This window comes from Misgurnus anguillicaudatus, chromosome 13, assembly GCF_027580225.2.
Source record: "Misgurnus anguillicaudatus chromosome 13, ASM2758022v2, whole genome shotgun sequence".
NCBI lineage: Eukaryota > Metazoa > Chordata > Actinopteri > Cypriniformes > Cobitidae > Misgurnus > Misgurnus anguillicaudatus.
Genome location: NC_073349.2, coordinates 27,592,696 through 27,616,585, shown reverse-complemented (window position 1 = coordinate 27,616,585; position 23,890 = coordinate 27,592,696). Strand labels below are relative to the sequence as shown.

General features: G+C 35.3%; 1 long non-coding RNA gene across 1 annotated transcript; it reads right to left on the bottom strand.

The window, feature by feature from the left end:
- Positions 1 to 712: 712 nt before the first annotated feature.
- Positions 713 to 21,903, bottom strand: LOC129431032 (uncharacterized). Its single transcript, XR_008639703.2, has 3 exons — positions 21,249 to 21,903; positions 7,215 to 7,250; positions 713 to 849 (listed from the first exon to the last, which is right to left on the bottom strand). It is a non-coding gene; the product is annotated as an uncharacterized lncRNA (long non-coding RNA).
- Positions 21,904 to 23,890: the final 1,987 nt, after the last annotated feature.

Genomic DNA, 23,890 nt, shown 5'->3' with positions numbered 1-23,890 from the left:
ACATGACTTTCTGTGAGATCAAGTCTGCACATGACAGGCTAAATACATGTTGTCACGAGCTTCTCATCATGCACCCTCGCAAAATAAGTCACCGGCCGCGACTGCACATAGATATATACACTAGATGTCGCCTTGGGGGTCTAAGCATGCGTCAAAACCGCCGCCATCTTGGAACAGGGGTCTTGTCATAGGAAGTAGGTAGGTAACGCTGCTATCTCCGCCTGTACTTCGAATTCATGGACGATGCCGGACTTTTGTGCTGCGTATGGATGTTAGGCCTACTAACACTATGCATTATAGTTAGAAAAAGTCGATTTTCATAATATCAAAACTTAATTTTTTTCTGGACTCAAAATACATGTCTGACTGTTGGAACGAACAAAAAAAAAAATAGAAAAACGCATTCATGATGATTTAGGGTGATTTTATTTTCGTTATACCATTGCCTATAATGACACTGTTGCGGGGCTCCCCTGTTTCAAGATGGCGGCTCTATTTGGCGCATTCGTTCCAATGAACTGCTGTAGCCAATGTGACATCTAGTGTACATATCTATGGCTACTGCATAGGAGTGAGTAAATAATAAAAAATTGGAAACTGTCCCTTTAGCAAACGTAATAGAAATAGTGTGTGAGATTTCAGCCCACCTCACTGTACGTTTATTAAAAACAAGAATGTAAAGATACAGAGGAGGTACCTGAAGTACTTTACGAAAGAACACAAAGTACAGTAGAGAGTTTCTGCTTTGACTTCAGGCTTATCGTCAGTGATTCAGTGGACTTCAAACAATCCCGCTGTACTCTCAATGCAGGCGTGATGGAGCGGATCTTCACGTTTAGCTTTAACATCCTAGACAATTGGGGAAAGAAAGCCAACCTTCACAACTTTGAAGCGCACATAAAACTTAGATCAACTGTATTTTAAAGGTACGGAGGGAGACTCGCCATCCACGATCCGGCCTTAAATCAACATTTCAAAGTCTCCACACTTCTGAGCAGAATCACAGAGATGTGGATTGGCAAGGCCTCATTTACATGGTTGTGAAAAGACGGCCACTTCATCTCGCTGAGAGACAGAGAGAGGAAACTCTATCGCAAGCTTTTATCAGCCTCAAAAACATATTTCTGCCACAGAAGACAGAAACGGTGCAAGATAAATACGCTTCTAGATCAAAGGTGGGCATAATTGACATGTTACATCTGTGCAAATGGAGAAAAAGTGGGCAGAGATAACCAACAGTCACAACTGAGAGTTACAGGCGGGCAACTAAAAACTTACATCAAAGTAATTTTATATGACAGTTATGGTACATAAGACATTTAGCTAGGTACGAATATATATATATAAATACATAGTAAATTCAAAACAAACAGATCATTCAGGTTTAAACTGAGACTGTGATACGATTAGTAGCAGAAGCAAACCAAATCATAGAGTAATGATCTCACAGGAATTCCCATGTATTTTATGAGGTAGCTAATATGAATTCCTACAAAGTGAATCGTATGGAAACGTACAATAATAAAAAAATAAATAAAACTCATCCCCTAACCCCAACGTCACAGGGGGAAAGCAAAACGTACAAATGTGGTCGAACAAAATTAATATGAATTAGCCACCTTGTAAATTATGTACGAATTCTCATGAGACACATATAGAAAAGTATATTTTTGCTGTATCTTTTGTGAATTTTATTTCAATTATTTATTTATTATTTACTATTCAAGCAACATTATTAGCTAAATTAAAAATAAACCTGAACAATGGAATTCTTTGATTTATCAATCCACTATTTTAGATAACATCTTATAATTTCCTAACATTTAGATTAGGAAAACTGTATCCTATGCTTTTACTTTACTTAAAGTCATCAATAATGCATTTACAGAGGTTAATAGCTGCATTATGACTTATAATAAGTAACTTATAACATGGTTATAACAATATAAATCAAATCAGTTATTTGAAATACTATAAAAGTGAATCTGCATGTTTAAGTAATTAGTAACTAATATAATGACATTATAGCAATGCAGGCTGCATTTTTATAAATACCCTCATGGAAGTATACGCTGAGCAGTGTTGGGTGTAACTAGTTACTAAGTAATTAGTTACTGTAATTAAATTACTTTTCTTTTGAAACAGTAAAGTAAGGGATTACTCTTATTTTTCTTGTAATCTAATTACAGTTACTTCTGATGTAACTAAATACTGTGTATGGACTCTAAACAATTATATATACTATAATACAATAGTGGATTAAACATGGTTTAAGTTTACAATTCTCACTATTAACTGGTTGATTATTAGCATTAATATTAATGAGATGCTGGCTGTTTATTAATACTTAATAGCGCATATTAATGCCTGATTCTGCAAAACCTTATTCTACATCCTTAACCCTCCCCATTTCTACCAATACTTAAAATGTATAACTTCTTTAGTATTAGTTGTTGGAGTATATTTAGGCAAAAGTAGTTAATAGTTAGTTAATAGAGAGAATTGGACCCTAAAGTGGGACCATAATAATTGATGTACTTTTATATATTATTTATTCGAGCCATTTCAAGCCAATCCTTGTATCATGTACTAAATAGGATTTAGAAAGTAATTAGTAATAAGTAATTAAATACTTTTTGGTGAGAGTAATTTGTAAAGTAATCTAATTACATGATTGAAGATGTAATTAGTAACTAGTAATTAATTACTTTTTTTGAGTAACTTACCCAACACTGACGCTGAGTGGTTAAAAATCAGTGTATAGTGGATTATGAGCATGTGAATTGAAATGCAAATGCATCACTTATAAGTAATAATAAACATATTATAAATGTAACTGTATATACTGTTCTTATTATGGGGTATACGTGTTGTTGTGTCTTTCTAAATATATTAATATAATAGTAATAACTGCCTATAAATAATATAAAGGGGGTTATAATTCATTATAAGCATGGGCTACATAGAAAGTGTTACCAAAAATTATTTTCTATTGTAAACCATAGTAAAATTCATAGACACTATAGTGTTTTTGTATCTTACCATAGTAAATATTTTAAAGTATTTACATATCAATTCACTATAGTTAACCATCCAAAATATTGCTGTATACATTAACAAAGTTTAGTTATTACTCAACACATTATAGTATACTTCAATTTACCATAGTTTATTAAAATATTTTTTATTAATATTGTTTATTAAATATAAATTATTTGAATATATGCTAAATACATTACATGTAGAAAGTAAAGCTTAATTAAATATATTTTAAAATTTGAAAATATATTTTGTTTTAACCTTCATATATTAACATTTAGGGGCAACAAATACATTCCCAATTTTACAACCCATACAGCATACAACCTCATTTTTTGCCAAAATATAAGTATGTATGAAATCAAAAATTGTTGCAGTTGAAAATATACTTAATTTAAACTTTTTTTTTTAAATCGTTATGTTTACAGGTTTGTAACGTACAAAGTTTTTCTTACAAATTCCAATGAGACATAAATAAACATATTTTAATATATATATATATATATATATATATATATATATATATATATATATATATATATATTTTAAATATATTTAAAAATATACAAAATGGCCAAAAATACTGGTAAAAATTTTGAAATATATTTAAAATTATATTTGAAAATATATTTTTTCCGTATGGGATATATTACAGTATTTGCTACAGTTTATCAATTCACTATAGTTCAGAATACTGTACATTAACAAAGTGCAGTAATTAAAATATACAGTAAACAGTACTATTTACTACAGTTTTCTATAGTCTATCCACACTATTCCTGAGGTAAATGCGGGCGACGCCATCTTGAGCTCAGATGGGTAAAACTTCCGGTGAGCCACTACAGCTAGTAGTCCTATTGCGAGGGATACGAGTCTGCCGTTTTGACTGGCATTTTAATGCTTATTATGAAATCCAGGAAGATCGCCATAATTTGTGCAGTTAGGGTTAACATAATAGATGATACAAACGCAGTAAATCTTTACAAAACGGTTGTTTTTACTATAATACACGCACAAGAACTGAATGTTTATGTGGCGCATGTGCATCTATTAACTGTATCCACACATCCATCCAGTAAAACCGTTCATACAAACTGACAGTGAACAATAAATACAATAATTATTCAAAAACAACATATTATGCAGATAAAAATATGCTGATTTATTTATTCTGCTACTATATATTATTACAAAAATGAGATTACAGTACATAATATATAGCCTACGACATTAACTGCTTATTAGTTAATGTTTATAATAGTTTGTGATGTGTTACGCATACCGTTACTTTTGTTGTGTTTTAAATTAAATTTTTAAGCAAATAATTTCATAAGCTCATGTCTTATTTACTGTATAATATTTTCATAAAACGAAAACTGAAAACATGTTATAGGAGTTTAATATGTTTATTATGGTTTGTTTAAATAACTTACATTGTATTGAATGAGAAGCATAAGTTACTGTTGCTGTCAGATCGCGTGAAGCTTGATGTGTAGCCATAAAAGCTCGATAAGTCGATTAAAATTGCCGTTTAAAAAAACCTCACACCAGGGACAGTTGTGACATTTTAAACCATCACCTGAAAAGGTTAAAAACAAGAAGTCTCTGTATATTCCATGTATTAAACACTCTGACTGTCCCACTGTAGAGATACGGCATGTCTCTGTGCTTTTATTTGCACATTGAAGATCCGTCACCCCCGAGGAACAACATGAAACGATTGAATATATCTTGATGTATCAGAACACTTCTTAATTTCATCCTCACACTGGTTCATACATGAAATTATGACCGTAATCATCATGGAAATCACCGGCTCTGGTCCAGTGACAGTACGCGCCGGAAGTCGCACCCACAATTCGCGCAAAGCGTCATGGGGAGTAGGAATAGTGTGGATAGTTCTTAGCATTGTGTTAGTGTTAGCATTTAGCCTAGCCCCATTAATACCTATGACTCCAAACAAAAGTTTTATTTTGTGCCACCATTACTAGTGTTAACTGCTCATGTAAAGCCTGATTTATAGTCGGGCTTAAAGGGACAGTATGTAGGATTGTGGCCAAAACTGGTACTGCAATCACAAAACTTGTGGCTAACGCTGGTATTGCAATCACACAACTGATGGCCAATACACAACATGACAACATAAACATCAGTTGAGGGCTGCAACTCCACTTTTTAAATGACAATATCCTGGCCGGACCACTGTTGTCAGTGGTATAAGTATTTGAAATGAAAATTATTTCTTAATGTCTAGTGACATATCAGGGCCATTTTATGATTAATTGATATAAAATTTCTTACATACTGTTCCTTTAAGTTCTACGCCGCAGCTACAACGTAGGCTATCCGTAGCCTGTGCGTAGCTCTGCATAGCCTGACGTGCACCTCACAAAAATTCTAACAGCGCGTCAGTTCTATGCGGACCGCAAGCGCTGTTATTGGTGCACCAGAACCCCTCCCGTCAGATTAAAAACTGCGTCATAGGTATTTCCGTTTGCGACGGTGAACACAAAGATGAGCCAAGTTGAGGAGTGATTTAACTCAAACTGCAACAAAAGTCACTGTTTATTTACTTCCATCATTGCTGGTCTTCTCAAATCACAGATAACAATATGCTGTTTCTTCTTCGTTTGTGGGTTAACTTGCCAAGCTTCTTCTTCTCTGACGGTCACGCTGCTACTGTGGTTACACGCGTGGATACTGCCTACCAGCGGTTTGCGCGTGTTTGCACGTTGACGCGGAGGACGACGCAAAAGTATAAATGAAAACCGACGCGGAACGTACGCCGTCGCGGCTACGCAGTAGGACCTACGAACGACTATAACGAGCCCTTAACAGTCTTTAAATAGGGAAAACATGAAAGTGTTTGGTGGCTTCTAAATTCATCCCTGTTTGGAGCCATAGGAATGAATGGAGCTAGACTAAATGCTAACACATTCACGACACGCTGTACAAAGATTAAGTGCAAGCATTGAAAACAGATAGGTATGTATTAATTTGTCTAAGTTGAGGTAAGAACAAAGTAAAATATTGAAAACTGTGGTGTTTTCCTCTTTTTAAAAAAAGTAGTTCATAACTAAAAAACACTGTTTTGAAAACAGCTAAGCTACTATCATGCAAGTGTTTAAATATTTTTTATCAAGATATAAAGATATAATTCTGCCATATAAAGACGTATGACAATCGAGTATTCTGGAAACCTGTTTGATATCATTATGTGTTTGTTGACGTCAGGCTTTCAGTTAGCTACCAACCAATGCTATCAGCATCACAGTGCTCTGCTCGACCGCTAGATCCTTCTGGATTTACAGATTTACAGCCTGTGAATGAAGCGAAAGCGACAGTGAAAGAGAGAGAAAGTAAGTTTGAGTGACTCCTTGAAGAAGCGGAGCAGATCTGTGGTCCTGTCAGCTGATTAGCCCACTTGATTAGCATTTATAAGAGACCCTGGTGCTCTATTATTTGCATTCCTATTTAGCCATGATTTTGTGGAGGGCGCTCCGTGATTAAACTTGTCACCGGTTGTGATTGACAGGGTCAAATCTTCACATTCCTCTCGTCTGAAATGGAAGTGCGGGCGAGAGAGAAATAAAAATGTGGAGAAAACGACTGTCAGCTATTCTTTGCACTCCTGACGGGCTTTGTGAGGAATCTCTTTCAACTTCTCCCATCTTCAGACTGTTTTTCTTTCTCTCTTCCTAACTCTCTCTCTCTCTCTCTCATGTCGACTCAGATAGGTCAGGAATGTTTTAATTTTAGGAATGGATTCTGGCTGTCATAGAGGCGAGATGACGTCTGGCCCGGGAGATGAGACATGAAGGGTGTAAAACAATAAAAAAGTGTGAATAAAAAAGTGCTCACTTTATTAGACAGATTTAATTACTCTGAATAGGGATTAAAACAGGCCATTCAGTGAAGTGTGAAATTAACCCTTGATTACTGACAATCTCACAATGGAGGCTTAAAAACAACTGCTTGACAAAAATGGAAACTATTCAACGGTAACTGTTTTTCATTTATTTATTTTTTTGGAGAGATCACATTTCCCTGCTGCATTATCATGCCGCTGGTGTGGCAGCTGATGTCAGGTGACTACATTATTAACAGTGAAAATGCTAACAAAGACATGACATTATGTGAAATCCAGCAACACGCTTGCATCAGGGACCACTAACCTTTCAAAGTGACTGGACTGCTTCCCCGGGGATGAGCTGTGGGTAAAAAAACAACAATTAAATATGCAGAAATGAGGTGAAGTAATGCTGCATATTCATTATGATGGACAGAATTGTGTTCTTAAAGGGACAGCCCTTACGAAAATTAACCATGGTTTTATTGCGGTAAAAGTTTAGTAACCATCGTTTTTGTTGTATTGATTACTGTCAGCAAAACCATGATTTTACTTCACTAACCAAGGTTTTTTGGTTTAACTGTAGTAAAACCATAATTATTTTTCATAAGGGAGAGATACACAATATATGTGACCCTGTTTGTGAAATCCAGGCTAAAGTCTCATAATCTAAAGAGGAGATTAGGAGCATCAAAATTTGATTATGATCATTGATTTCATACTGATTTTAAATCTTGCTCAGTCAAAGTTAAAGATATCAAGATTATATTCACATAATGTTATTTACATTATATAGTAGAATGATTTTATAAAGAAAATATTAAATCACGTAAAAACAGTAATTTACCACAAATCACCTAAGAAATGTAATTTACTGCAAATCACGTAAAAAATGTCATTTACCGCAAATCACGTAAAAACTGTAATTTACAGCAAATCACATAAAAACTGCCATTTACCGCAAATCACATGAAAAATTTAATTTATCCCAAATCATGTAAAAATGGTAATTTACTGCAAATCATCAAAAACGGTCATTTACCGCCAATCACGTAAAAACGGTCATTTACCGGCAATCACGTAAAAAATGTCATTTACCGCCAATCACGTAAAAAAATTTCATTTACCGCAAATCACGTAAAAAATGTCATTTACCGGCAATCACGTAAAAACTGGCATTTACCGCAAATCACGTTAAAACTGTAATTTACCGCAATCACGTAAAAACTATAATTTACAGCCAATCACGTAAAAACGGTCATTTACCGCAAATCAGGTAAAAACTGTCATTTACCGCAAATCACGTAAAAACTTTAATTTACCACCAATCACGTAAAAACTGTAATTTACTGTCAATCGTGTAAAAACTTCCATTTACCGCAAATCACATAAAAACTGTCATTTACCGCAAATCACGTAAAAACTGCCATTTACCGCAAATCACGTAAAAACTGCAATTTACTGTCAATCACGTAAAAACTGTCATTTACCGTCAATCATGTAAAAACTGCCATTTACCGCAAATCACGTAAAAACTGTCATTTACCGCCAATCACATAAAAACTGTAATTTACCGCAAATCACGTAAAAACTGCCATTTACCGCAAATCACATATAAACTGTAATTGATCCCAAATAATGTAAAAACAGCAATTTACCCCAAATCAAGTAAAAAACAGTAATTCACTAACGGGGTCACATGTGGCAAATTAGTATTTTTCTCCATGTAAAGTATGACATAAAAACAGTTTAGTCCAGTTAATGACTAGCAATGGTTTGATATCTTAGCATAAGGAATGTAGGTATTGCAATTTAACTTGCATTTATAAAATGACAAGGCAAATGAAAACTACCCTCCTAAAAGAGAACAACTGTGTATTTTGGTGGTCTAGGTGTATAATGGAATCACAACATTTGAGAAATCCTGCTCTAGATGAGAGTCACGATGCACAAATATACCTTGCATGATTCAGACGTGCAGGTGTCATATAGTGTAATCAGACAGAGGGTTTGTGGCAGAGTAAACACTATGACAATTAAGATACAGCCCTGCCATTCTGATTATGATATGCCCCATTCAAGAACAAAGTACCGTAATAGGTGCCGCAACAAGAGCTCGCGTGTGCTCGTATAATTAGTAGTAATTAATGATGAAAAAGTGAGGACCCGTTTGTGCTTCAAATTATCCCATTAGCTCTTGTCATAGTCGTGTACACAAAACAGCTTGAGTTCAATTAGTTTTTTGTCACACAAAAGTGATTATAAGTAGCAAGTGAAACCTGAATCATGGGATACCTCCTGTCTAATCTCTCAGCTACTGATTTAGTGTTTGGTTTTCAGTACTCAACCCGTAGCTCGTGAGCTATTAAACAAATTCCCCCTTTCCCCAAAATTATTTTTAATCGGTTTGTGTTTAAGGTCACATTTGTTTGTTGCATTGTTTCATTAACTTTCAATATTGTTACATAGTCGCATGACTTTAACATGCCTCTAATATGGGCACAGAGCAACCAATCAGAATGAACCATAGGCCTTGTACTAGATATTACAAAGTTATCAATAAACAATTAGTAAGCTGTCTAGCATAGCTTTTAAAAATGCAATTTACACAAAATAAAGTAGATGTATTTCGACTGAGATCTACCATTGTATGACGGATGGATATGATGGATAAAACACTAGGAAAGTGTGAGTTTTTCAAGTTACATTGTCCGGGACCAGTGGCGGACGGTGACTCGAGGGCACTTGATGCAAAGTTCGTCACAACATGTATTTAGCCCGTCATGTGTGTGGTTCCTTTTTCAAAATATGTACTGCACTTTGAGAGATCCTGTGTGCATCATGTGTCTTGTCAAAATAAGTGCCTGCAGCAGACTCATCTAAAGGGTTTATAATAAAAGAGACGCTCGCGTTTGTCAGATACTCGCATAATCTCATGCGTAATCAGAGTTCACTGTTAAGGGAGTGTCTTGCGTCTCTCTTTTATCATAAACGGTTTTGACGCGTGTGCAGCAGGCACTTATTTTAACAAAACACGTGATGCACATGGTTCACATGATGCAACAAACACATATTTTGAAAACGCAAGCAACACACATGACACTCCGAACATGTATTTTGAATTAGCGCCCCTTGAATAAGCAGTCACGAGCCGCCACTGTCCGTGACTTTAAACGTCATGACGCATGAAGATCTCAAAAACAAGGCAACATGGGCACATTTCCCAAAAAAAGAGCTTTCGAAGTATTTCCTTTATTAGGGAATCCCATGTTTTTAAATGTATTTAATAAAGTTTGAAAGAGCTGTCGGAAGCTTGATATTGATAACATCGGAGTCCAGCGACCATGGTGTAGTTAGTTTGTACCCTAAGGTTAGCTTTAATTTCTAGTAAATGCATTTATACTAGTGTTGTAGTACTCAAGACCGGTCTTGGTCTCGAGGTCGGTCTCAAGACCATTTTTTTTTTTTTTGATGATGATTTTGGTCTCATCCCTACTGAAAAATCCAACTAAGACCAGCATAAGCTGGTGAGCTGGCTTCAGCTGGTCTCCAGCTTGGTTTTAGCTGGTTTTGCTGGTGTAGCAAGCTGGTAGATGTGTTTTGGTCACTTTTTAAGCTGGTCTAGCTGGACTTAGCTGGTCAGGCTGGAAGACCAGCTGGCCCTCCAGCATGACCAGCTTTTTCATGCTGGAAGGACCAGCTTAGGCCAGCTACTGCCACCTTATACCAGCTAAAACCAGCTACCATCTTATGCTGGTCTTTGCTGGATTTTTCAGTAGGGATCTCGGTCTCCAGTGTCTTTGGTCTCGGTTTTATCTTGGTTTCAGGCTTATTGGACTCTTGATTTTATTTCAAGACCGGTCAAGACCACAACTGCAGGAATTACACTAAATTACTAGTGCATTGTCTGGTTTGTGTGTTAACAGAATTAATGTTATTGGATGTAAACTTCTGCCTTTAAAAGCAATCATTGATTTATTTCTTATTTGATTTCTTTTGTTATTCTTGGTTGAGAAGAGATGATTGGGAATTGTCCAATAAAAAAACTGTCAATAAATTAATAAAAAGTGAATATATTTATCCACAATAATAAAATTTTTGGATTGTCTTGGTCTTGTCTCATTTTCTTCTGTCTTTTGTCTCGTTCTTGCCCCTTACAAGTCTTGGTCTTGTCTTGGTCTCCACACCCTCTAAGTATCATAACCTTTATTGAATACAAAGCTTATTTTTTGTGATAATCGAAAATCAGAAAATCCTATTGACTTTTTGCAGAGGAACCCATAAAGCTTCCAGGGTTGGCCTACAAAAATACATCATCCCTGCACATCTCTATATTCAAAGTCTTTTAAATCCATATAGTAAATTTGTGCGAGTAACAGACCAAGATTTAAACAGCGCAACACATGTTTGGCTTTAGAAGCGTGTGCATAAATAATGACAGAATTTTGTGTTTTGCAAGATGAACCCAGCAGGTGATCAAGGTTTAAAGTCGAGGTAGATTTAGATGATTTATAAAGCCTACGGGGTGTTTTGCGCCAACCCTAATCAAACACACCTGATCCAGCCAATCAAGCCACGGTCACACTAGACTTTGAGCATGCAAGTTTTTGTCAGACGTATCAATATGATCTTTGGCTTCGTCCATTTTGTACTGGTCACAACGCTCCATGTGATACAAATTCGCAGATCAGAGTTCATCATACTTGAACTTTGCTACACAGCGACCTGCGAAATATTGTCTTTACTAGACATACTAGAAACTATCAGGTAGGTGTGTTGAGTTTCAGCTAAACTCTGCAGGACACCGACCCTCCAGGACCCAGTTTGGATACCCCTGATTTAGATGATCCATTAAAGCATTTTTCAAGTTATTATTATGAAAGTGAAAGCATATGTACTGTAAATGTGTTTACTGTTCGTCTATACACAGAGGGACAAGTCAAAATTATTATCTGTCATTTTCCTCACAGATGCATTGAAAACAAACCTCTCCTAACATTTTGAAACCTCTCGACAGAAACAAATAATGAACATTTTGAAGCATGCACTGCAAGTTTTCATTTGAAAACGCACAAAGCACCCACTAAATAAACACACGTCCTGACATTTAGCTTAAGGGCTCACTGCTCTGACCGTACTTGACCTCTGCATTGATCCTTTCATCTGTCTATTTCAAAAGGCAGACATAATCAAAAGCTTTCAAAATCGATTCCTTTGCATCAGATGTTGTAATCCACCCAAGATTGCTTGCCAATGAGCGTACGGACAAGAAAATAAAACATGATGGGATCAATGCGCGTAACGTATCGATACAACCTTCATATTCTAACAAGCCATCTAAACGTTTCACATCCTCGGCATATTTTCTTCTTCTCCCCGTGAGTGTGCATAGGGGCTGTTATTTCTGAGCTGAGTGAAACTTTAACAGATGTTGCTGTTAATTACTACAGGAGGGGGGAAATGCGATTGAAACACTTTTATTAATTAGTTCCAATGGAAGTGCGATGCTGGAGAGATTGGAGAGCTTGAGGGACAGTCGAATACTGAGGTGTCAACAGTGCCAATGTATGAGATCAAAATAACGTGCTTCAAATGAAACGCAATCACACGCTCAGAAAGGAACTGATCATGCCAGAAACAACATTTTTTGGTGAGAAAAGTAATGGCATGTTCTCAAAACATGTTTTGGGAATACAAAAATAGATGTTACTGCATACATTGCTGACTATCTAAAATGTTATTCTGGGAGGTGCTGACACCTTTTAAAGGGAAAATGTTAAGAGATAATTGACGACAGGCCGCACATTTTTCGAAATGAATGCACACCCAATGTGGTAATGTGGCATGACGCAAAGCGAGGGTCAATTATTTTGCTTATACCACGGTTGCCACAGACATTGCTCTGGTGGTTATTTCAAGATATTTGACAGGTTATGTGTGTGTTTATTGAAAAATAATGCATACTTGTGGAACATTTCTCAACCAATCAAAATAAAGCATTCAACAGCCCTGTGGTATAAAAGTAAGGAATAATTGATAATAGGCCATTTAATTATAAAAAAATTATGCACACCCATGTTGGTAATGCGGCACGACGCGAAGTGGAGTTACACCGCGGGTCTGCATTATTTTTAAATAACTCAATGGACCAGAGTCAATAATTCCGCTTATATCACGGTTAACACAAAAATTGCTCTGGTGTCTATTTTTAAGACATTTGACAAGTTAGGTGTGCGGTTTACAGAAAAATAATCAACACCCATGGGACATTTCTCAGCCAATCAGAATAAAGCATTCAACAGCCATGTGGTATAAATAATAATAAATGACTCTTCATGGGCTCTGATGAAGTTTTTATACTCCATGATATATACATTTTATCGATACACTGTAAAATGTATAAAATATGTTGATTTTTTAAGCATAATCAAATCGACTGTACAAGTCATTTCAACTATTTCAAATCTTTACTAGTGATGAGTTACACTGCAAAAAGTTATTTTCAAGAAAAAAAATCTTAGTATTTTTGTCTTGTTTTCGGTAAAAATTTCTTTAAAAAAAATTGATATTGAAGACAAAAATACTAAGATTTTTTTTTCTTGAAAATCATTTTTTTTTTTGCAGTGTACAGTAACTTAAAAATACTGAGAAAGAAAGTCATTTCCATTGAATGAGCAATTTCAACTTATTTGTCTTGTTGGTAGTACAAATATCTAAAAATTGTTATATCACTATGCATTTTATTGATTAGAAAAAATGACCTAAGAAAATATGTCTAGACAAAAAAAATAAAATTTAAGCAAAAAAAGTGGGGAAAGAAAAAAAACTTTAACTTTTTTCTTAAAAACTTAATTCAAGAAAATTAATTGATTTTTTTGCGGATTTTGAGCACAAATTCACTTAAATTGTATATTTTTTGTTTAAAAACTAGACTAATTTTTTAGGTCAATTTGCTCATCAAGAAAATCTTGATTTAAGAATTTGTAGATATTTGTGCTGAAAACAAGACAAAAATACCAAGTAAGCACTCCAAAAAAAATGACTTTCTTAGTATTTTTGTATTGTTTTCAGTAAAAATATCAAAAAAATTCTTAAATTAAGATGTATTTTCTTGATTATCAAAATGACCTTAAATATAAACTAAGTAAATGAGTCCTTAAAACAAGCAAAAAAATCTGCCAATGGAATAAAAAACAATTCTTGAAAGTTTACTTTTTTCATAAACAATTCAAGAAATTTTTTCTTATTCCATTGGCAGATTTTTTTGCTTGTTTTAACCACAAATTCGCTTAAAGTTATTTTTCTAGGTCATTTTGCTCATCACCAAAATACATCTTAATTTAAGAATTTTTTTATATTTGTACTGAAAAAAAGACAAAAAAGTATATCCTATTTTTGCAACAGGAAAGTCATTTTTGCAGTATTTAGATTATTTAATGTAATACACTGCAAAAAAATGACTTTCTTACTTAGTTTTTAGACCAAAAATATCAAATTTAAGTGATTTTGTGCATAAAACAAGCAAAAAATAAATAAATAAATCTGCCAATGATGCATGGGGTAAGCAAATTTTTCTTGAATTTAGTGTTTAAGAAAAATGTTCAAGATTTTTTTTTTTTTTTTTTTTTGCTTACCCCATTGGCAGATTTTTTTGCTTGTTTTATGGACAAAATGACTTAAATTTGATAATTTTGAAAATTGAACTTATTTTCTTGGGTCGTTTTGCTCATCAAGAAAAAGCTTCTTAATTTAAGAATTTTTAGATATTTTTACTGAAAACAAGACAAAAATACTAAGAATTATTATTTTTTTTTATATATATTTTTTTGCAGTGTAAAAACAGTATGTTATCATGAGCTACAAAAGCTCATTTTTTGATGCATTTGGCAGACACTTAAATCCGAAGTGACCTACAGTGCATTCAAGCAAAATATTTGTATCAGTTCGTGTTTACCTTCCGAATCGAACCCATGACCTTTTGTGCTGCTAATGCTATGCTTTTCCAACTGAGCTACATGAATAAACTAAAACTAGACCCCCATAGTCTTCAATATCATGATTCGATCCCCGTAACTCTGTAGCAGCAAAAACACACACACACAACCCGAACTCTTTCTCTCCATCTGGTTTTCTACATAATAAGCTTTAACCCAGAAATTACGGACAGCCTGATGTGACTTTGACAACGTTCTCTCGTACCGAGACACACTTGCCATTTTGAGTTCATTGTCTGGTCGGCATGTACGACAAAACTTACAGCGACACAAAGCAGAGCATCTCAGCCGATCCGCGGAGCAGAACCGCATGCACGTCGTGAAATATGTACGCTGTCTGTCCTTTAATACACCCTCTCACGTCTCACTACCAAGGCCGGATGGACAGCAGAGAAAAGACCCAGTGGAAAAATAAAGTGCCATAATGAATCTAAAAAGCATGATTCACTCCCATCAGACGTACTCAGGGAAGTGTCACAATCTCCGGAGATCCCTGCCCGCTGACAGGCCTGTTGCCGAGAGAAAAAGCCAGGCGGGGCAGAGGAGGTGGCAGGCGAGGGTATAAATCCCAATTACGCCCGGTATCACCCGCTGCAAATGGCCGCAACTGATTTTTTTCAACTTCAAATTGCACAAATGTATTAAATCCCCACAGGAAAGCAGGCCAATAGGTTTTGCACCCGCGCAATGCACACGCTTAAAAAAGCACGTAGGAAATAAGTGTGCGAGGTGCGACGGAGAGGCAGCAACCCCTGCATTGGGCTTTGAAATGAAAGGTAAGATAATCAATTAATCCTGGCAGTAATTGGGTGTGTGGAAAAAGGCAAAACGCAGTAATGAAAGTCATCCGTTGTGCTCGTCTTTCTCTCTCTCCGGCCTGACGAACCCTCCTCCCCCCCATCATGTGCAGGATCTCAGGTGCTTAGCCATGCAAATCTGTCTGACAGCTCGGTACATCTCTGTCTGCCTAATTGGACAGTATAGAGTTGTTTATGGATATTGCAGACATTTAAGACTCAGTCGGGGGCTGCTCGAAAATCATTAGCCGTGGGCCTCTGATACTGGACTAAGTCTTCTCCCTCCGCCGATGTCAAACTCGGCCGTAAAAAATGTTTATCTTTGTCACCTGCGAGAAAAAGGGGCTCTGCGGGCCTCGACATGTACGTGGGGAACGTCTTAATGTAAGAGAATGAGCGAGGATTCGGCCGGGATGGTTTAGACAATGCCGTTCCAATTAGAGACGTACAATGGAATAGCGATGCAGTGTAGCGCTGCTTAGCAAAAATATTTACTCCAAGATCAAATATTCGTCCTTTATATTTTAAATTATTACGAACACTATTTATTATTTATTAATACTTGTCCACTATTTCCCAAATGGCACATTAAAGGGACACTCCACTTTTTTGAAAATATGCTCATTTTCCAGCTCTTCTAGAGTTAAATATTTGATTGTTAACGTTTTGGAATCCATTTAGTCGATATCCGGGTCTGGCGCTAGCACTTTTAGCATAGCTTAGCACAATCCATTGAATCTGATTAGACCATTAGCATTGCGCTAAAAATAACGAGTTTCGATATTTTCCTATTTAAAACTTGACTCTTATGAAGTTGCATTGTGTAATAAGACCGACAGTAGATTAAAAGTTGTCCCCTTGGTAACTTTCAATAGCAGGGGACTATTTTCAGGCGCTGCGTAATATCATTGCGCAGCAAAGTCCTTGATTATTACGCCAGAATGAGAGTCTAGTTCCTAGCCATTTCGCCCTAGAAAATCACAACTTTTAATTTTCTGTCGGTCTTAGTACACTTAAAGCTACCGAAGAGTCAAGTTTTAAATAGGAAAAATATCAAACTCTTTGGTTATTTTTAGCGCGATGCTAATGGTCTAATCAGATTCAATGGATTATGCTAAGCTATGCTAAAAATTGTACCGCCCGACCCGGAGATCGACTGAATGGATTCCAAAACTGTAAAAATCAAATGTTTAACTCTAGGAGAGCTGGAAAATGAGCATATATTTTTTTTAAAAGTGGAGTGTCGCTTTAAAGGGACTGTAAGTAGGATTTTAAGTGTTTTATTAATCAATGTCTTTATTCATAAATATGTTCTCATTGGTGTCAAATCACCTCTTCCAGTGATATGACTTTTCTTTGTAAGCTTAGAATTTCTCCTCTTTACTTACATTGGACGGGTAAGTCCAAGAAGGCTTACATGTCGTTCCGCCGTATTGATAAACTATAATAGCAGAGAGGGACAAAAAGCATTAGCCTACCAACACGTTTCCACAACGCGTTTTCATTCAGAACACGTAAACCAGCTGCAACGGACAAGGAGATCAGTGATTACATAACGGCTACCGTAGTTGCAACACGCATTTGGAAAGGCGAGGCGCTAGAGAGCACTGTTCGTTTAAATGCAAAATACAATTTCACCACTAGATGGGGTAAATCCTACTTATTGCCCCTTTAACACTTGCGGTATTCCACTGGCCGGTTAAAGTCAACAACTTGTTGTTAAAGTTAAAAACTTGTTTTTATGCACAGGCTGAATATAAATGATTATATATCTATAATAAGCTGTAATGTGCAGTAACATTGAAAAATCCCACCATGCGAAACATCAGCACACATATTCCAACCTTCAACACGGCACCTGTGCGCACAGAACAATACGTGCAAATAAACAAAGATCTATATTACGGACAATAAAGACTCGATTATCGTGTAAATCGATCTCTTAATAATGAGAGTTTGCTCGCAGACGACACACTAAGTCAACCATAAAGCATCGCGTACCCAGAAGCCTTGGAGATATTGGACAAGTCAAGAAAGAGAGATACCCCCGAACCTTTCTCTCATTCAAGCTATAAAGCAAAGGCCCAATCAAAGGCAAACTCAGTTTCTATTATCTCTTCCTACCGACACCCCCCCCAGCCCTCCCGCACCAGCGCCCCATTACCGAAATGTTTCTTCCCATCAAAGTCTTTACTTATCACTTCGTCTGTGACATTGAACTTCCCGTGCCCCGGCCGCCGAGACACATCTCTGAACCCTCACGATCAGTCTTCATCCCCGGTAACAATTTAGTAATGAAGTATTGATTTCCAGATTCTCTTCTTATGGATGATATTAGATTTGGTTTGATAAACTGTGTCGGGGGCCCCTAATCTGCTCCGGCCCTTTCCCTCCTGTCTGTAAAACAAAGTGCCACTAGAGGGATAATGACCAGGGAACATCGATGAACTCATTTCATCAATTTGTAACACTTGACAATGAAAAAGGGCTGGCGTTTTTCACACACCAATGTCAAAGTTTATTGCTCAGGGTAGGGTCTTATTGGAAGCACGACATCTTGGCTCTAATTTATGAGCCCCTGCGTGCTGGTTACTTTGAAAGGAAATGTTTGGATACGGCTGGGATATTAGTGTTGCACCTGGCCCGGCCGGTTTTTACGCGGCCACCGGGGATCTATGCATCACGTCGGCAAATACGACAACATCTCGCGCCATTAGGAGGAAGAGGACGGGATCTATGGCATGCATAAGTCATGAGACGCTCGGACTGACTCCTGGTAAGAACGGAAATAATTCACCTCTTAGAGAACAAAGTCCCGTGCTCTTTTTGAAACCTGCAGAAGGTGGACTCTCGCTTGCATGGCCCCATGTTTACATTGGTGATATAATTCAAAGCGTTGACGTCTCACGATGATTTAATGTAATATAAACATTTCTGAGGCACGACATTCTGTTCACGTTTTGACGGATTTTGTTTTGTTAAATCTTTTGGGTTTGGGATATAACAAAGCCATATGCCATGAAAGGCATGCTCAAGAGTGATTTTACCATGGTAATGAGTTTGTTAGGCACGACACACAGCAAAGTGACCCATGGTAAGATCATGGTAACGCATGGCCACACATTTTGGAAAATAGCACCAATAGGTCAGAGTTAAAAGAAATAAGCAAATCATTTAGCCACAATTATCATTTTGTACAATCATAATTGTTCATTAGCATAACACACATCTGCACTTTTACAATGGCTTTGAAGATGGCTTGTCCAATCAGATTTCACTGCTCAAACAATACAGTTTTAAAGGAACTTTTTAGCTACATTTTAGCATTAAGACGATGAACTCAGCCAAGTAACTATGAAATCCATAACAGGATCATGGTAACACATGACTCCATATGGACTCCATATTTGGAAAATGGCATCAACAGCACTGCGATTATGGTTTAAAAAAATAATTGAATTAGGCCATTTTTGCCTCAAGCAATCATTTTACCGTCTGGGTTAACTAAAGATCCGATATAGTCCGGCTATGAGTTACCCACTTCTAGCCAAAATAAATGAATTTGGTTGTCGTTTTTGGAAAAAAACCAAGGAGATGTCTGATATTTCATCATGTCAGCTAAGTCAACAGTGATTACAAGGTGTTTGCTTTGTTTTACTCATTTATCTCATTTATTTTTGGGCTATGGTTAGACGTCTATGAAATTTTCGCTGAGAATCCAAATTTTGCCTGGTTTTAGCTTAGATGTCTGGGCTGTGTTGGGACGGCTATTAGGATAGCACCACTGTTTTTCAATATTTTACTATGTTCTTACCTCAACGTAGACAAATTAATACATACCTACCTTTTTTCTATGCGTGCATTTAATCTTTGTACTGCGCGTTGTGAATGTGTTAGCATTTAGCCTAGCCCCATTCATTCCTTAGGATTCAAACAGGGATGATTTTAGAAGCCACCAAACACTTCCATATTTTCCATATTTAAAGACTGTTACATGAGTAGTTACACGAGTAAGTATGGTGGCACAAAATAAAACGTGGCAATTTTTTTAAGCGGATAAATATAATATTGACGGATGTTTGAGCGAGAGGAGGAGGAGTCAGGAGTGATGTTACTGCACGCAGAGGTTGAAGTGCTGCAAACTAAGTGCTCTTCCGTCAAACAATATAGTTCTCATTTTTTATCCGCTTAAAAAAATCGCCCACATTTTATTTTGTGCAACCACACTTACTTGTGTAACTACTTATGTAATAGGGAAAACATGGAAGTGTTTAGTGGCTTCTAAATTCATCCCTGTTTGGATCCTAAGGAATGAATGTGGCTAGGCTAAATGCTAACACATTCATGACGCGCTGTACAAAGATTAAGTACACACTTTATAGGTATGTATTCATTTGTCTAAGTTGAGGTAAGAACATAGTAAAATATTGAAAAACGGTGGTGTTTTCCTTTAAATGCAAAATTGCCCGCTGGGAGCTTTTAATAGCTAACATTTGCACTTTTACAACATATTTTGTCTAATCAGATTTCACAGCTAGAACAATACAAATTTTATGCAAATCTGAACACGTTTCTTGCTAGATTGTAGCATTTTAAGGTAAACACGTTATAAGCTACATATATACAAAATATTCGGCTGAAGTAACATCTACACTGTAAAATATTTCCTAGTTATACAGCTGTTTGCCTGTAACTTATTTAAATTGATGTTATTTACTGGCAACAGTTTGTTCAAAAATTAAATAAACATTAAACATTAACAACACTGCAAAAAATGATTTTCAAGAAAAAAATTTGCTTAGTATTATTGTCTCGTTTTCAGTAAAAGTATCTAAAAGTTCTTAAATTGAGATGCTTTTTCTTGATGAGCAGAATGACCAGGAGAGTGGGTCTAGTTTTTGGACCAAAAATGTCAAGTTTAAGTGATTTTGTGCATAAAACAAGCATAAAAAATCCGCCAATGGGGTAAGCAAAAAATCTTGAAAATGTTTTAAACACTAAATTCAAGAAAAATTCAAGAAAAATTTGCTACAATTGGCAGATTTTTGTTTTATGCACAAAATCAATTAAATCTGATATTTTTGGTTCAAAATCTAGACTTGGGTAATTTTGCTCATCAAGAAAAAGCATCTTAATTTAAGAACTTTTAGATATTTTTACTGAAAACAAGACAAAAATACTAGAATTTTTTTTCTTGAAAATCACTTTTTTGCAGTGAAGTCTTTGTCTTTACAGAATAAAACCATAAAATAACAGCCTCACGCAAAGCATTCTGGGAACCAGAACCTTTTTCAGTTTTTTCCTTCAGATTTTGGTTCCCATAATGCTTTGCATGATGCTGCTATTTTATAGTTTTATTCAGTAAAGATAAAGACCTGTTCATGTTTAATGTATATTTAACTTTGAACCAACCGTTGCCAGTAAATAACATAAATTGAAATCTAGTTATTGGTAAAAAGCTGCCAGTAATATTGTAATTTCTACAGAATTTTTTAACAGTGTACATCTTTTCCTATGATTGAGTAAAACAAAAATCAAAAGAAAAAGCAGCAGTTTCCCGGACATTACCTCCAACTTCCAGGCAGTCTGGTGTGAGATAATGTTGTATCCTGCCGTGGCTGACGGACAGCCGAATCTCTTTAGCTTTTGTTCTTTATTTACAACAGTCAGACTGCTCTCTACGCCGGCTTGATTTCTCAGGTGAATGCACACTACTCTTGGGAAAAAACAATCGAGGTATGGCAAGAGGAAGAAAGGAAAAAGAGCAAGTTTCTCTGAAGCAGAAACAGATGATATCTCACTCAAGCAGTACTCGGATCAGCGTCCTCTCATTAGTCAGAAAAACAAGCGCGTTTATTTCTCCATTTCCATTCGCTCATGCAAAGCCTGACCAGAGCCACAAGGCACAACATCTGCGAGAAATGAAAACGACTTGTTTTCTTTGTCTTATTCAAATGTTTTGGTTAGGGGTCCATCCCTGCGATCACCAGAGGCCCTTTTACTGTGATTCAGGCATCACGGGCTTTGCTCTCAGTAATCACATTCCCCGTGAGATCTACGTACATAGTGCTTATCAACTAGATTACCGCCAGGTGAAGATGAATAACCCAATTTGCAGCTCCTCATTTCAGTGGATGTAGTTTTCAGTGTCAGCAGGCATTAGCCGATCGGTTGCATTGCCTTGCCTGATGGGTGTGGTTGAATCTGCTTTGAGATCGAGAGGTAGAAAAAACTGTTCAAAAGCTCTAAAACGGTTCAATGCAGACTAACAAAGATCTAACTATTTTACAAGGTGGCTAATTCATATGAAATGTTTTAGTGTGATCTGCTTTCACCCCAGTGACGTTTGTTTAAGGGTGGAGTTAGGGGTGGGGTGTCATTTTTGCTTTTTCTTCAATTCACTTTGTATAAATTCGAATTTGAATTAGCCACCTTGTAAAACAAATTCCTGTTAGATAAGGTTGGGTAAATATGCAAGCATGGACAAGGGTGGATGCTGTATTCTGAATTCTAAATTTTAAAACGTACCATTGAATAGCTTGGTATAAAGAAAAACCTACACTGCAAAAAATGATTTTCAAAAAAAAATCGTATTATTTTTGTTTTCAGTAAAAATATTTAAAAAGTCTTCATCAAGATGTATTTTCTTGATGAGCAAAACGACCAAAGAAAATACGTTTCGTTTTTAGACCAAAAATATCAAATTTAAGTGATTTTATGCAAAAAACAAGCAAAATCTTGAAATTTTTCTTAAACACTAAATTCAAGAAAAATTGAATACAAAAAAGACGACAAAAATACTAAGAATTTTTTTTTCTTGAAAATCTTTTTTTTTTTTTTGCAGTGTATTTTTGTCTTGTTTTCAGTAAAAATAGTTTTTAGACCAAAAATATAAAATTTAAGTGATTTTATGCAAAAAAACAAGCAAAATCTTGAACATTTTTCTTAACACTAAATTCAAGAAAATTGAAGACAAAAAACAAGACAAAAATACTAAGATTTTTTTCTTGAAAATCTTTTTTTTTGCAGTGTATTTTTGTCTTGTTTTCAGTAAAAATAGTTTTTAGACCAAAAATATAAAATTTAAGTGATTTTTTGCAAAAAACAAGCAAAATCTTGCACATTTTTCTTAAACACTAAATTCAAGAAAAATTGAAGACAAAAAAGAAGACAAAAATACTAAGAATTTTTTTCTTGAAAATCTTTTTTTTTTTGCAGTGTATTTTTGTCTTGTTTTCAGTAAAAAATAGTTTTTAGACCAAATATAAAATGTAAGTGATTTTATGCAAAAAACAAGCAAAATCTTGAACATTTTTCTTAAACACTAAATTCAAGAAAAATTGAAGACAAAAAAACAAGACAAAAATACTAAGAATTTTTTGAATAGCTTGGTATAAAGAAAAACCTACACTGCAAAAAATGATTTTGGATGTATTTTCTTGATGAGCAAAACGACCAAAGAAAATAGGTTTAATTTTTAGACCAAAAATATCAAATGTAAGTGATTTTATGCAAAAAAAACAAGCAAAACTTGAAATTTTTTCTTAAACACTGAATTCAAGAAAATTTAAGACAAAAAACAGGACCAAAATACTAAGAATTTTTTTTCTTGAAAATCATTTTTTTGCAAGTGTATTTTTGTCTTGTTTTCAGTAAAAATATCTAAAAATTCTTAAATTAAGATGCTTTTTCTTGATGAGCAAAACGACCCAAGAAAATATGTCTAGTTTTTAAACCACAAATTTCACATTTAATTTGAAAAAATCTGCCAATGGGGTAAGCTAATTTTTCTTGAATTTAGTGTTTAAGAAAAATGTTCAAGATTTTTTTTTGCTTATGCCATTGGCAGATTTTTTTGCTTGTTTTATGCACAAAATCACTTAAATTTGATATTTTTGGTCTAAAAACTAGACTTATTTTCTTGGGTCATTTTGCTCATCAAGAAAAAAAAACATCATAATTTAAGAATTTTTTGATATTTTTACTGAAAACAAGACAAAAATACTACAATAATTTATTTCTTAAAAATATATATATTTTTTGTAGTGTAGGGCTGGGCAAAAAAATATATTTTTCGATTTATCGTTTTTTACCTGGTCGATTCAAATTCAATTCTCAAAGGCCACAAATCCATTTTTTCCCCATATTTTTTTCCGCAAACATTGAAAGTAAGATTAACGTAAATCTAATTACTGTTCTTCTCCACTAGA